The sequence below is a fragment of the Perognathus longimembris genome, chromosome 1 (genome assembly GCF_023159225.1).
Source record: "Perognathus longimembris pacificus isolate PPM17 chromosome 1, ASM2315922v1, whole genome shotgun sequence".
NCBI lineage: Eukaryota > Metazoa > Chordata > Mammalia > Rodentia > Heteromyidae > Perognathus > Perognathus longimembris.
In genome coordinates, this window is record NC_063161.1 from 108,827,196 (window position 1) to 108,840,057 (window position 12,862).

A 12,862-nucleotide genomic window follows, 5' to 3' on the forward strand; every position below is an offset into this window, starting at 1 on the left:
GACAACCTCAGATGACTAAAATTTTTTGGCAGTCTGCATGTCCATTAAGGATCACAAAAACATCCTGAGAAGCATTGATTTCAGATTACAAATAGATTTCAACAAGTAGGCAAATTTAGGAGTACAGAATCCCTATTTGTCACCATGCATGAATAGCAACTCAAAGTGGACCAAAGGCCTCAATGTCAGACCTCAAATGTTGACATTACTGCAAGAGGGAGAAGGAGAAACACTAGAACTCATAGGCATAAAGGAGACTGCCACTTAGTCGTTCAGGCAGAAAAGAGTTTATTAGAGGAAAGCATACTGCCTGCCTGCACAAGATGGAGGGTGCAGGAGATGCAAGGGATTCAGAGGAAGAGAAAGGGGAGAAGAGGAAGGGAAAAACTGAACCTTCAGTCCTGCATGAGATGTAATGTTCAGAGACTGACTCATAGTGAGACTGGGGTTTACGTAGGGTGAGGATTGGGAGGAGGAGTGGGCATGGCAGATGCAGACATGACCTAAGAGCCTGGAAACCTCTCATGGTCCAAAGGAGGCGTGACCAGGGAGGTCCAGGAAATGACCTCAGAGGGAGAGGAACTGACTTCAGAGCCTGAGGCACCTTCCACTGGCCCCAGGTGCAGTTGGTTACCTGGCATACAGACGCTGGGGTCCCTCATGGACAGAAAACACAAGAAGAGGCCATTTTCCCAGGTGGATCTAACAATAGGCAGAGGCAGAAACTATTGAAGAGTCCCAGGGGCACAGCAGATAAGAGAGAAATTTGGCAAATGGGATTCTATCGAACCTTAAAATATTTCTGCACAGCAAAGGACATTGTTACTGAACTAGAAAGACAGCAATGAACTGGGAGATCTTTACCGTCAATACATCTGACAAAGGCCCAATATCCAAAATATACAAGGAGCTCAAGAAACTAACCCTTCCTAAAGCTAATAAAACAATTACTAACTGGGCAAAAGAGCTAAGAAGTGACTGCTAGGAAGAAGAGGTAATAATGGCAAAGAAACATATCATCATCTGTGGCTATAAAGGAAATGCAAATCAAAAGAACTCTGAGATTCCATCTTACCACAGTTAGGTTGGCCAACATGTGAATTTGAACAACAAATGTTGGCAGGGATGTAGGGAAAAAGGAACCCTACTGCACAGCTGATGGGAATGTAAAGTGGTGCAGCCACTCTGTGATAGGAATCTGCTTTGTTCTCATAACTCAGTATTGCTCCCATGGCTTGGCCCATTGACTACCCTTCCCCCAAGATCTTCCCAAAATTCTCCAACCCAATCTCCAGCCCAGAATATTAATCTAAATGTGGAAGCCCACTCCCCCACCTCTTCAGGTGATAGGCCCCTGATAGAAAGGGCAGAAGACTTGCTCAAACAATAGGCTCCTGGAGCCAGACTAATATAATAAATATTTTGAACCCTCCAGCTACCTGGAATCCTGCTCCCCACCCATAACCCCTTAAGTCCCTCCGCCCCTGCATCCATATGCCTTGCTTTATATTTCCTAACTCTCCTCACGTCACCATGGCAACCTCTTCAACTTTCCATTAAAGTTCATTTGTTGAGATCATTTTCTGCTCTTTCTTTATTCTAATACCCTCATGCCCTCATGACTCCGTTTTCTAACACTCTGGACAAGAGTCTGGAGGTTACTAAAAAAACTAAACAGAGATCATCCTTGTGATCTAGACATAGTATACTTGGTTATCTACCCAGAACATAACAAGTCAGGATACCATAAAGACACTTGCACATCCATGTTCATTGCCTCACTCTTCATAATAGCCAACTTGTAGACACAGCCCAGATGCCCTACAATAGATGAGTAGATTAAAAAAAATGTGGTACCGATACACACTGGAATTTTACACAGCCATTATAAAGAATGGTATTTTTGTCATTTGCCAGAAAATGGATGGACCTAGATCAAATCATGTTAAGTGAGGCAAGTCAAGCTCAGAAATAAATGGCACATTTTTCTCATATGCAGTAGCTAGACTAAAATTCTAGGACATAATAAATTATACAGGTCTCTAGATATTCATACGCAATGAGACCAGAGGAGGATAGTCTTAGGAGAGGAAAAGAAAGGTACAATTCTATGTGCATTTGATTATACAAAATAATATTTATCGAAATGAATTCCAGGAAATAAAACAAGAGGCTCTTTCTTTTTAAAAAAAAGTACAGAATTCACAAATAACTAATTGATTTGACAAGTGCCTCTAACTAACAGAACCCAGAAGGCAGAAGAAGATACTAATAGATAAAAAGGTCATCTTCCTGAGTACTAAGCTTGATGGAGCTGGAGGAAATCTAGGAAATACAGAGTACGTACTGTTATATGTGGTTTTAACTGAAATCCCTAAGGAATTTGCTCCAGATTGGGTGCATGGATCAGCTTGTAGAGCACCAGCCAATGAGCAAAGTACCAGGTACCAAGTCCAGATCTTGTAGCAAAAAGAAAAAAAAAACCCAACTCTAAGGGCTCTGCCTATTTTATTAGACTTTTATCACTCATACATTCACTCATTAGCATTTACAGAGCACCTAGGACCAGGTCATGCCTTTGTATGTTTATTAAAAGCTTAAAAAGGGTGAAGACGGGAGCTTGGAATATGGCCTAGTGGTAGAGTGCTTGCTTTGCATACATGAAGCCCTGGGTTCGATTCCTCAGCACCACATAAACAGAAAAGGCCAGAAGTGGTGCTGTGGCTCAAGTGGTAGAGTACTAGCCTCGAGCAAAAAGAAGCCAGGGACAGTGCTCTGGCTCATGCCTGTAATCCTAGCTACTCAGGAGACAGGTATGAGGGTCACAGTTTGAAGCCAGCCTGAGCAGAAAAATCTGTGAGACTGTTATACTCAAATAGCCAGTAAAAAGCTAGAAGTAGAGGTGTGAAGTAGTAGAAAGCCAGACTTGAGCAAAAAAGCCAAGAGGGAGCTCGAGGCCCAAGTTCAAGCCCTACTGTAAGCACACACACACACAGAAGCTGAAGTCATAGTCTCCATTCTCTAGGAGCTCCTAGTGGGTGGGAGGGGGCGCTGTCAGTCAGCTGACAGACACTTGAGCATTCCTCACTTTCCAGATTGTGTTAGGGGCTCAAAACCCACTTCTGGGTATCTATCCAAAAGACCACAAACAAAATCGTAGTAATGCCACCAGCACGACAATGTTCATCGCAGCACAATTTGTCATAGCTAGAATCTGGAACCAACCCAGATGCCCCTCAGTAGACGAATGGATCAGGAAAATGTGGTACATATACACAATGGAATTTTATGCCTCTATCAGAAAGAATGACATTGCCCCATTTGTAAGGAAATGGAAGGACTTGGAAAAAATTATACTAAGTGAAGTGAGCCAGACCCAAAGAAACATGGACTCTATGGTCTCCCTTATTGGGAATAATTAGTACAGGTTTAGGCAAGTCATAGCAGAGCATCACAAGAGCCCAATAGCTATACCCTTATGATCACATAAGATGATGCTAAGTGAAATGAACTCCATGTTATGGAAACGATTGTTATATCACAGTTGTAACTACTTTCAACGTCCCATCTGTATCTGTAGCTTCTATTATTGATGATGTTCTTGTATCACCTTCCTGTGGTTGTACCTACACTATCTCTGTAATCTTATCTGAGTATATTGGAAATCGTGTATACTGGTATTGAAAGTAGGAAATTGAAAGGGAATACCAAAATTGAGAGACACAGGGTAAAAAAAAGACAAACAACTACAAAAGCAATACTTGCAAAACTGTTTGGTGTAAGTGAACTGAACACCTCAGGGGGGAAAGGGAAAGTGGGAGGAGGGAGGGGGGTATGAGGGACAAGGTAACTAACAGTACAAGAAATGTATCCAATGCCTAACGTATGAAACTGTAACCTCTCTGCACATCAGTTTGATAATAAAAATTTGAAAAAAAAATACAGCAAGAACCAGGACAAAAACTTCACCCCATAGGAAAAAACACCTCTTGTACACAGGTCTCAATATCAGAGTTTTTTTTTTTAATTCTAAAAAAGATCTCATAGATGCCAAATAAACACAAGACAGTACTTTGTGATAAATGTACTGTCCAGGGCTGGGAATATGGCCTAGTGGCAAGAGTGCTTGCCTCCTCCTATACATGAAGCCCTGGGTTCGATTCCTCAGCACCACATATACAGAAAATGGCCAGAAGTGGCGCTGTGGCTCAAGGGGCAGAGTGCTAGCCTTGCGCAAAAAGAAGCCAGGGACAGTGCTCAGGCCCTAAGTCCAAGCCCCAGGACTGGCAAAAAAAAAAAAAAAAGTACTGTCCAGTGTTAGGCAGGCACTTTGCTGCCGGTGAACACAGGGCAGGCAGAAACTCTGTTCCCTTTTTACATTTGATGTCTGCCCAGATGTACATTAACATATGCATAATGTTATATATATATGAATTATGTATGTGTGCATTCATATACATAATATATGAATGAATGAATGAATGGGGCTGGTCTCCATGGCTTAGGCAATTGACTGCCTTCCTGGCAAGTGCAAAGTTCTGGGCTCAAACCATAGAACCCTTTAAACAAACAAAATCAAGTGCATCAGTGAAACGAAGAGCCATTTATGAATAATCAGTAGCATGTTCCATGTCCTCCCTCTAGTGGCCACAAAAATTACAGACAATTGCAGCTTGGCTCCACAATTTTTTTAAAAAAGTTTTTTTTTTTTTTTTGGCCAGTCCTGGGCCTTGGACTCAGGGCCTGAGCACTGTCCCTGGCTTCCTTTAGCTCAAGGCTAGCACTCTGCCACTTGAGCCACAGCGCCACTTGTGGCCGTTTTCTGTATATGTGGTGCTGGGGAATCGAACCCAGGGCCTCATGTATACGAGACAAGCTCTCTTGCCACTGGGCCATATCCCCAGCCCTTAAAAAAGTTTTTAATATAGACACTTTAACTTCTAAGATGATACCCGTGAATGCGCTCTCCCCTCTCTCTCTATTTCTCTGTGAGTACATGCAAATGCAGTTACAAATACCATTGAGCAGAAAGGCCCCAAAGTTAAGGTTCTTCATGTTCAGACTGGTGGCTGCAGTGTGGGGTAATACTTCTGCCCTGGGGTTGGGAGAGGGGGAGGCCTCTAAGGCAGGCCAAGATAGCAGATGGAAGGGCAGAGAACCACCCTGCTTGAGAAACCCATTTCAAAATGCGACTTTTGCTTGATAGGAGCAATCAAAAGAGGACTGTCCCCATATCACGACTCCATGGCTGTGTTCACTGGAGCAGAACTTGTTCTTTCTTCCACAGACCACTGATTTCAGGGAAGCTGGGACCCTAGGATGAAATCATAGGGGGGAGGAACAGAGTATGGTATGGGCTGTGACAGGAACAGACTCTAGAAGCTAGAAACACCATTTTGTTCTGTTTCTCAATTCCATTTCTATTTCAAGTGCTCAGATTGCAGAAGTGCTGAGAGTAAATCTCATTAAATGGGGGGTGTTCAGAGTCCTGCTACTGTGTTATTGCCAATCACTGATGAGATGTTTGGGTTCTTGCCTTCTGGCACCTTCTGTGGGTAGCAACTTCTGCTTCCAGTCTGGCAAGCTGTGTGGGAGAGAACCTCCTTTCTCACGCCCCTGGTAGTTACCAAATGAAGGCCCTGGAGGTCCGAACTACCTCCACCCTTTCTGTCATTCTATGCTATTGTAGGTCAGAGGACCTTTTCCAGTTTGGGAAAAGATTCTGGATTTGTGTTTGTGTGGTTTGAATGATCATCCCTTCGAACACTCATCTGGAAGCCAGGTGTGCGGGTGTACCTGCAGTCCCAGATACTCAAAGACAAATGTGGGAGACTTTCTCAAGCTCAAGAATTCAAGGCAAGACTGGGCAACACAGATTCCATCTGAAAGCAAGAAAATAAACAAATAAAAATTCGTGCTGATGCTAGGTATGGTGGTTCACACCTGTGATCCTAACTATGCAGGAGGCCAAAATGTGAGGATCGCAGGTTGAAGCCAGTTGGGCAGAAAAGTAAGTCTGTGAGACTTATCTCCAATAAAAATTACCAAAAGCTGGAAGTGATGTGGTGGATCGAGTGGTAGAATGCTAGCCTTGAGCAAAAGAAGTTCAGGGACAACACTTAGGCCCTGAATTCAAGCCTCAGAACCGGCACATGTGCCCACCCCTACCCCCAAATTCAAAATCCATTTTGAGATTGAATTGCTATTATAATGGCATTCAGAAATGAGACTGTTAGGCAATTAGGCCTCAGTGGATTACTGGCATCATGGAGAATGAGTTCTTTACCAAAAGGAGAGTTTGGTGCCCTCTTTCTTTCTCTTCCTCATTCTCATGCGCTCTCTGAGCCCTGGTCTCCTGCCAGATAATGGCTCAGCAAGAGGTCCTCACGAGATGCCTGGACCTTGACATCGCACTTCTCAGCTGTGTCAAGCCGTGAGCTAATACAAATCACACAATGCTTAGCATTCTGTTTTAGCAGTACAAACCAGACTGAGGGGCTTGAGACAACACTGTGCCCTCTGCCAGGATGTTTCTGCGTTTTCTGAGAGGTGATGAACACACAAGGGCCTATGGAGTGTGTGTGTGTGTGTGTGTGTGTGTGTGTGTAAAACACAAGGAAATCAAATCAATAGGGAGGGGAAGAATCAGTTCAATACTCAAAAGTATTAGCCTAGGATGTTATTCTCTTCTGGATTGAATGGTAAAGAAAATATTTAAGAAAATGACATCTATCTAACATTTTTCTATTCAAGGTACATAAATAAGTTTTCAAAGTTATACTTTCTGGTGTGTGTGTGTGTGTGTGTGTGTGTGTGTGTGTGTGTGTGTGCCAGCATTAGAGCTTGAACTGGGGGCATTGTTTTGTTTGGCTTTCTTGCTCATGGCTAGTGCTCTACCACTTGAGCCACACCATCTATCTAGCATTTCCAGTTCATTTTTGCTGAAGTCTGAAAGATTTTTCCGTGTAGCTCTCTAGACTCTCATGAGGCAGCCCAGCTCAACAGGCCTGGAGCTTTCATATTTTTCCTGATAGGTCTACTTCTTTAAAAATCCATGGTGGCTGAGAATATGGCCTAGTGGCAAAAGTGCTTGCCTTGTACACATGAAGCCCTGGGTTCGATTCCTCAGCACCACATATATAGAAAACAGCCAGAAGTGGTGCTGTGGCTCAAATGGCACAGTGCTAGCCTTGGGCAAAAACAAGCCAGGGACAGTGCTCAGGCCCTTAGTCCAAGCCCCAGGACTGGCAAAAAACAAAAAACAAAAACAATAAAAATCCATGGTTCATTGGGTTCCTATGTGCCAGACTGTGCTTGTGTACACTTGTGCACATAGGTGTGTAATCCCAAGCTTGTTGGGACTAAGGAATCAGTAGGTTCACACCACATATGAATTGCATCATGACATGGTGGGATGGGCACGTAAGCAGATTGTCTGCAAGACTTCCTGAAATAAAACTAGATTCTTCCTCTGGGCTTATTCAGAAACAGTGCAAGTTAGGAAGACTTCTCAGGGACAAATCCTTGCTCTATGAACCCAATACTTTGGTGGTTGCTTCTTGCTAGGTACAGTAGCAGCTGCCCTGTCTTTGTCTTTCTGGCCTCTCTTCCTTCTTATTTTGGTAAGAGCAATCTGCATTCCTTCTGAATTTCTCTTCCCTTGTTGCATCATCCTCTATGGGTGAGTGTTAATCTCTATCTTACCTCAGGAGAAGATTTGCCATGAGATCCATACTAGCTAAAAAGGTTCTCCCAAGAAACTGACTCCAGTACACAAAGATAGACATGGTGTAAGATGATGTCATCCTGTTGGCCACAACCTAACGGGTCAGCCATTAATTATTGCTACTCATACCCAAAAGCAACATCATTCTATCCTATCCTATCTGAAACAGGGTCTCACTATATATCCTAGCTAACTTCAAACTCTTCATCCTCCTGCCACAGCCTCCTGAGTACTGTAATGACAGGTGTGTATTAACCAACATGGCCATTCTGTTCTCTCACTCTTTGGGCAGTACTGGGGATCAAACTCAGGGCCTCGATCTGTCTAGTGACTACCACTTGAGTCATACCTCCAGCCTCATTTTGTGTTGAGTCTTTTCCTTAAAATTTTTTTGGTCAGGGGCTGGGGATATGGCCTAGTGGCAAGAGTGCTTGCCTGGTATACATGAGGCCCTGGGTTCAATTCCCCAGCACCACATATACAGAAAACGGCCAGAAGTGGCGCTGTGGCTCAAGAGGCAGAGTGCTAGCCTTGAGCAAAAAGAAGCCAGGGACAGTGCTCAGGCCCTGAGTCCAAGCCCTGGACTGGCAAAAAAAAAAAAAAAAAAAAAAAAAAAAAATTGTCAGTCCTGGGGCTTCAACTCATGGCCTGGGTACTGTCCCTGAGATTCTTTTGCTCAAGACTAGCATTCTACCACAGTGCCACCTCTGCCTTTTTCTGTTTATGTGGTACTGAGGAGTCCAGCCCAGGTTCATGCATGCTAGGTAAACACACTGCCAATAAGCCACGTTGTGTTGGTTATTTTCAAGGTAGAGGCTTACTTTTTTGCCCAAGCTGGCCTGGGCTTTGATCTTCCCCATGATTCTAAGAATAACAGGCATGCACCACTGCACCCAGCCATTGGTTGAGATGGAATTTCAAAAACTACTCTTTTTGCCCAGCTTCAAACCACAGTCTTTTGATCTCCACCTCCCAAGTAGCTAGGGTTACAGGCTTGAGTCACTATACCTGGCTCATTCTATTCTTTTTAAAGGCCTAATTTACTTAGACTTATCTTCAGTTCTCTTGGATCCTTTGTAGCCTGTCATTAATTTCCTTACTTATCCAGATTCCGGTTGCTGTTGTTAGTTCTCAAAGGACATGCACTAGTAAATAGTTTTCTCCATACCAAGCACACCAGACCTCTACTATCTACTTTTTGGAGACACTGTGTTCCCATTGTGCAGAGAAGGAGCCTAAAATTCTCGCATACCTGAAGACACATGGCCCTTCAATTTTGGAGCAAGCATTTGGATCCAAATCCAAAGCCCAATCTCCTCCTATTTGCCCTTCACCCATCCTGTGCCCTACCAATCAACAGCAAGCTGTTGTTCTAGGCCCTCTCCTCAATATGCTACACACAAACACACACACACACACACATACACACACATATGCAATACCAATTATGACGTGTTGTCACATTCAGGTGATCTTTATAACTCCCCTTGAAAGTGGGTAACTTTATGATCCTCAGTCTGAGCCCACACAGAACCAAGACCCTGGCTGTCATATGATGCTCTGGTATAAACTCACACTGTCACGAACATGCAGGTGACCCCTCAGGATCTGTATCCCAGTATCTGTCCACCTGATGGTAAAAATCCATTCCTGGGTAGTGAGTGCTCAAAGTGGCCATAGGGCATGGAACATTGGGCTGTGTTCTCCCCTATAAGCCAGCTCCTGTGCTCACGTCAAGCAAAGACTAGCTCACCGGACCACCTTTCCTAACGGATGGGACTTGATAGAGTCCTTCCCCTTCCTTGCAAGGAAGCTAAATGGAGTCCAGCAGGAGCAGCAAGAGATTTTGAGCATTGGAGGAAGGAGGGGGATGCTCTGTTATTCACAGTGTACCTCCACTAGGCTCCACCCACACAGCTTCCTCTGCTCCTACTCAGCTTCCCCCTGATACCTTCAGAATCTCTCTGCCTGAGGGCTAACCCCATGAGCCATGACTTATTAGGTCATTTAGCCATTTCAGCCATGATCCTGAGCTCCCAGGCTTCTCTGCCATCCCTTGTCAGGTGCTTTCATGTTCACAGAAAATTCAGAGCCCCCAAGACTTTCTCCAACTTTAGTAACTTACCAGGCACCGAGCTACATGATTTTACATAACACAGCTCATCTAATTCTCACAGAAATTTTGTAATTATTCTTTCATCTTATTTCACAGATGAAGATGATGTTCAGAAGCGGGCAGTGTAGGGGCTAGACTTGCCCAGGTCTCACATGTAATAAACAAAAAGCTGGAATTCAAGGCTCCCATTCCAGATAGCAAAGAGTCTGTCTGCACCTGCCTCAGTCACGAAGGTGTCTACTTGTCTTGTCTGTTTTCCAACTGCCAACTCATTTGTTCAGCCTCTACAGAAACGCAGCAGCATCAACCCCATGGCTTTAGAGGTATGTGTGTGAGATTAAAGCTCAGTGTTATGGAGAGTATTGAGAAGATCCAAAGTCCCAAGGAGGAGGCTGATCTCTGAGACGATTCTGGCCCCCAAGACTGTAAGCAGGTGGGTTTTTTTTCCCCAATCTTGAGGTTTGAACTCAGGGCCTGGGGGCTGTCCCTGAGCCTCTGTATTCAAGGCTAGCACTCTACCTCTTGAGCCACAGCACCACTTCTGGCATTTCTGAACAGTTTATTGGAGATAAGGGTCTCATGGACTTTCCTGCCTGGGCTGGATTTGATTGTTTGCTTGTTTGTTTGTTTTGCCAGTCCTAGGGCTTAAACTCAGGGCCTGAGCTTTGTCCCTGGCTTCTTTTTGCTCAAGGCTAGCACTCTGTCATTTGAGCCACAGTGCCACTCACAGCTTTTTCTATATATGTGGTGCTGAGGAATCGAACCCAGGGCTTTATGTATACAAGGTGAGCACTTTACCACTAGGCCATATTCCCAGCCCCCTGGGCTGGATTTGAATCATGATCCTAAGATCTCAGCCTCCTGAGTAGGTAGGATTACAGGTGTGAGCCACCAGCTCCTTGCAGCAGGTGGATTTTGAAGAGATCAAAGCTATCTGCAGTCCTTTCATGAGATGGGCTTGTGTAGTGCAGGGGAGACAATGCCCAGTAAGGGGCAGCAGAGAACTAGCCAGTGGCTCAGAAATTATTAATGGTGCAGTACTGACCCTGGGCAGGGCAGGGGAATTGGCAGGGACATCTGAGCTGCCCCAGGAAGGGATAACAAGTGGGCAGACTTGTAGGAACAGTTCACTCAATTGTGACTAAGCATGTTCTGAGCCAGATGCTGTACCATCAGTGGAAAGCATCATTTCTTTAAACTCTCATGATGAACTTGTGGGGCGGGTACTATTCACCCCCATTCTTAAGATGCATGTGCTGAGGTTTTGGAGCCTTCTCCCTGTCCCAAGGTCAAGTAGGTTGAAGTGATGAAACACAGGTAGTTTGGATCAGAGCCCCTGCTGTTATCCTAGGGAAGATAAGCAGTCACTGGGGAAGTGTTGAGGGTCAAGTAGATAAGACCTAGCTGGGCTGGCTTCCGGGTGGGCTCACGGTCAATCTAAGGACAGGGACTAGGACTTAGTCAAGGAGAACTTTTGGGGACTTACAGAAACAGGATATGGTAGGATTTTCAGGCTGATATTGCTAGAGTATTCTTATTGGCCATATTATTATTTTTACATTATTATTATTATTATTATTATTATTTTGTTGGTCATGGGGCTTGAACTCAGGGCCTGAGTACTCTTATTGGAAGAAGCCTAATTCAGAGTATTCTGGTCATAACCCTGAAGGACCGGGCACCTAGAAGCTGCAAATCACTCAAAACCCAAAGAGATGCTTGTGGAAGATTTTAGACTTCCTCCTTGAATCTCACAAAAAAGGAGTTGGAAAGCAGACATCTGACAGGAAGTAGTTTGGCAGCATGCTGTGTCTGGAATGGAGCCCCTCTAGAGGGGGGGCTGGGGACAGCTGCTATCCAGTATCCACCCTGGAAAGATGCCAGGACACATTTAAGAGCTTCGAGTCAATCTGTATCACCAGAAGACTAGCACCATAAGACCTAGAAGCTTCCCCTTACCCTGAGACCCATGACAATCCTTCCTCTGTGGTTTCCCTCTACTCATCTAGGGGCTCATTTAAAGTTGTGGAGTCCAGCTGCATCCAAACTTTGGTCCTCTCAGTTCAGAACTACTTGGGTTGGAGGCGTGGCTCAGTAGGTAGAGCACTAGCCAATAAATGAAAGCATCAGGTACCAAGTTCAAGCCCCAGTCATACCAAAAAAAAAAAAAAAGAGGAAAATAAAATACAAATTGCAGCATTTTATTTTATTTATTTATTTAGACTAGTAATCGCCGTGAGAACTTTCTAGGAGTTAAACCAGACATAATCTTGAGCTTTACAATTAAGTTGCTCTGTTCTAGGGATTTTCATTTTCCTCTTTTGGATGTGAGAATATGGGGCTTAGAGAATCTTCAGATCTGAGCCCACTTGAGAGGCAGAAATAAGAGAGAGGGTTAAATTTGGATCTCACATAAACTACAAGTAATTTTTTAGTGTGTCCAAAGCAATATGAGACATTTATAAGTACAAATATTACACGAGGCATAGTTATAAAGCAATTATTAATCCTTTAAATGAAATTCAAGCTTAACTGGTCATCCTATTTTTTTCTCTGGCAACCCTACTCAGGAGACCCAACTTTGAAAATAAGCGGTTTCCTTTGGATGAAGCATTGGGATTAGGGGAAACAAAGAGGCCACAATGATGTGTGTGTGTGTGTGTGTGTGTGTGTGTGTGTGTGTGTGTGTGTGTGTGTGTTTGAAGTTTGGAATTAAGTTGATTTCTTTCATGCTAAATAAGCAATCAGACCACTCTGTTGGGAATTCAAACTCGTGACTACCATGGGACTCAAGATCAAGGAAAACATTTTTTTGATGGTAAAGATTAAGAGCCAGAGAAGCAATCTTCACACAAACAGAGCCAGTGAGCAGGCAAAGGACTGTATCACCAAGGAAGGTAAGAGCATTGCCCCTCTCACCAAATAATTGTTGTCCAGTTCTTCCAAGACAGTGTTTGGGGAATGCTGGGGGCTTTCATTCATCACTCAGTGCCCCCCTCATTGCTAGACTCTCAGCAGAC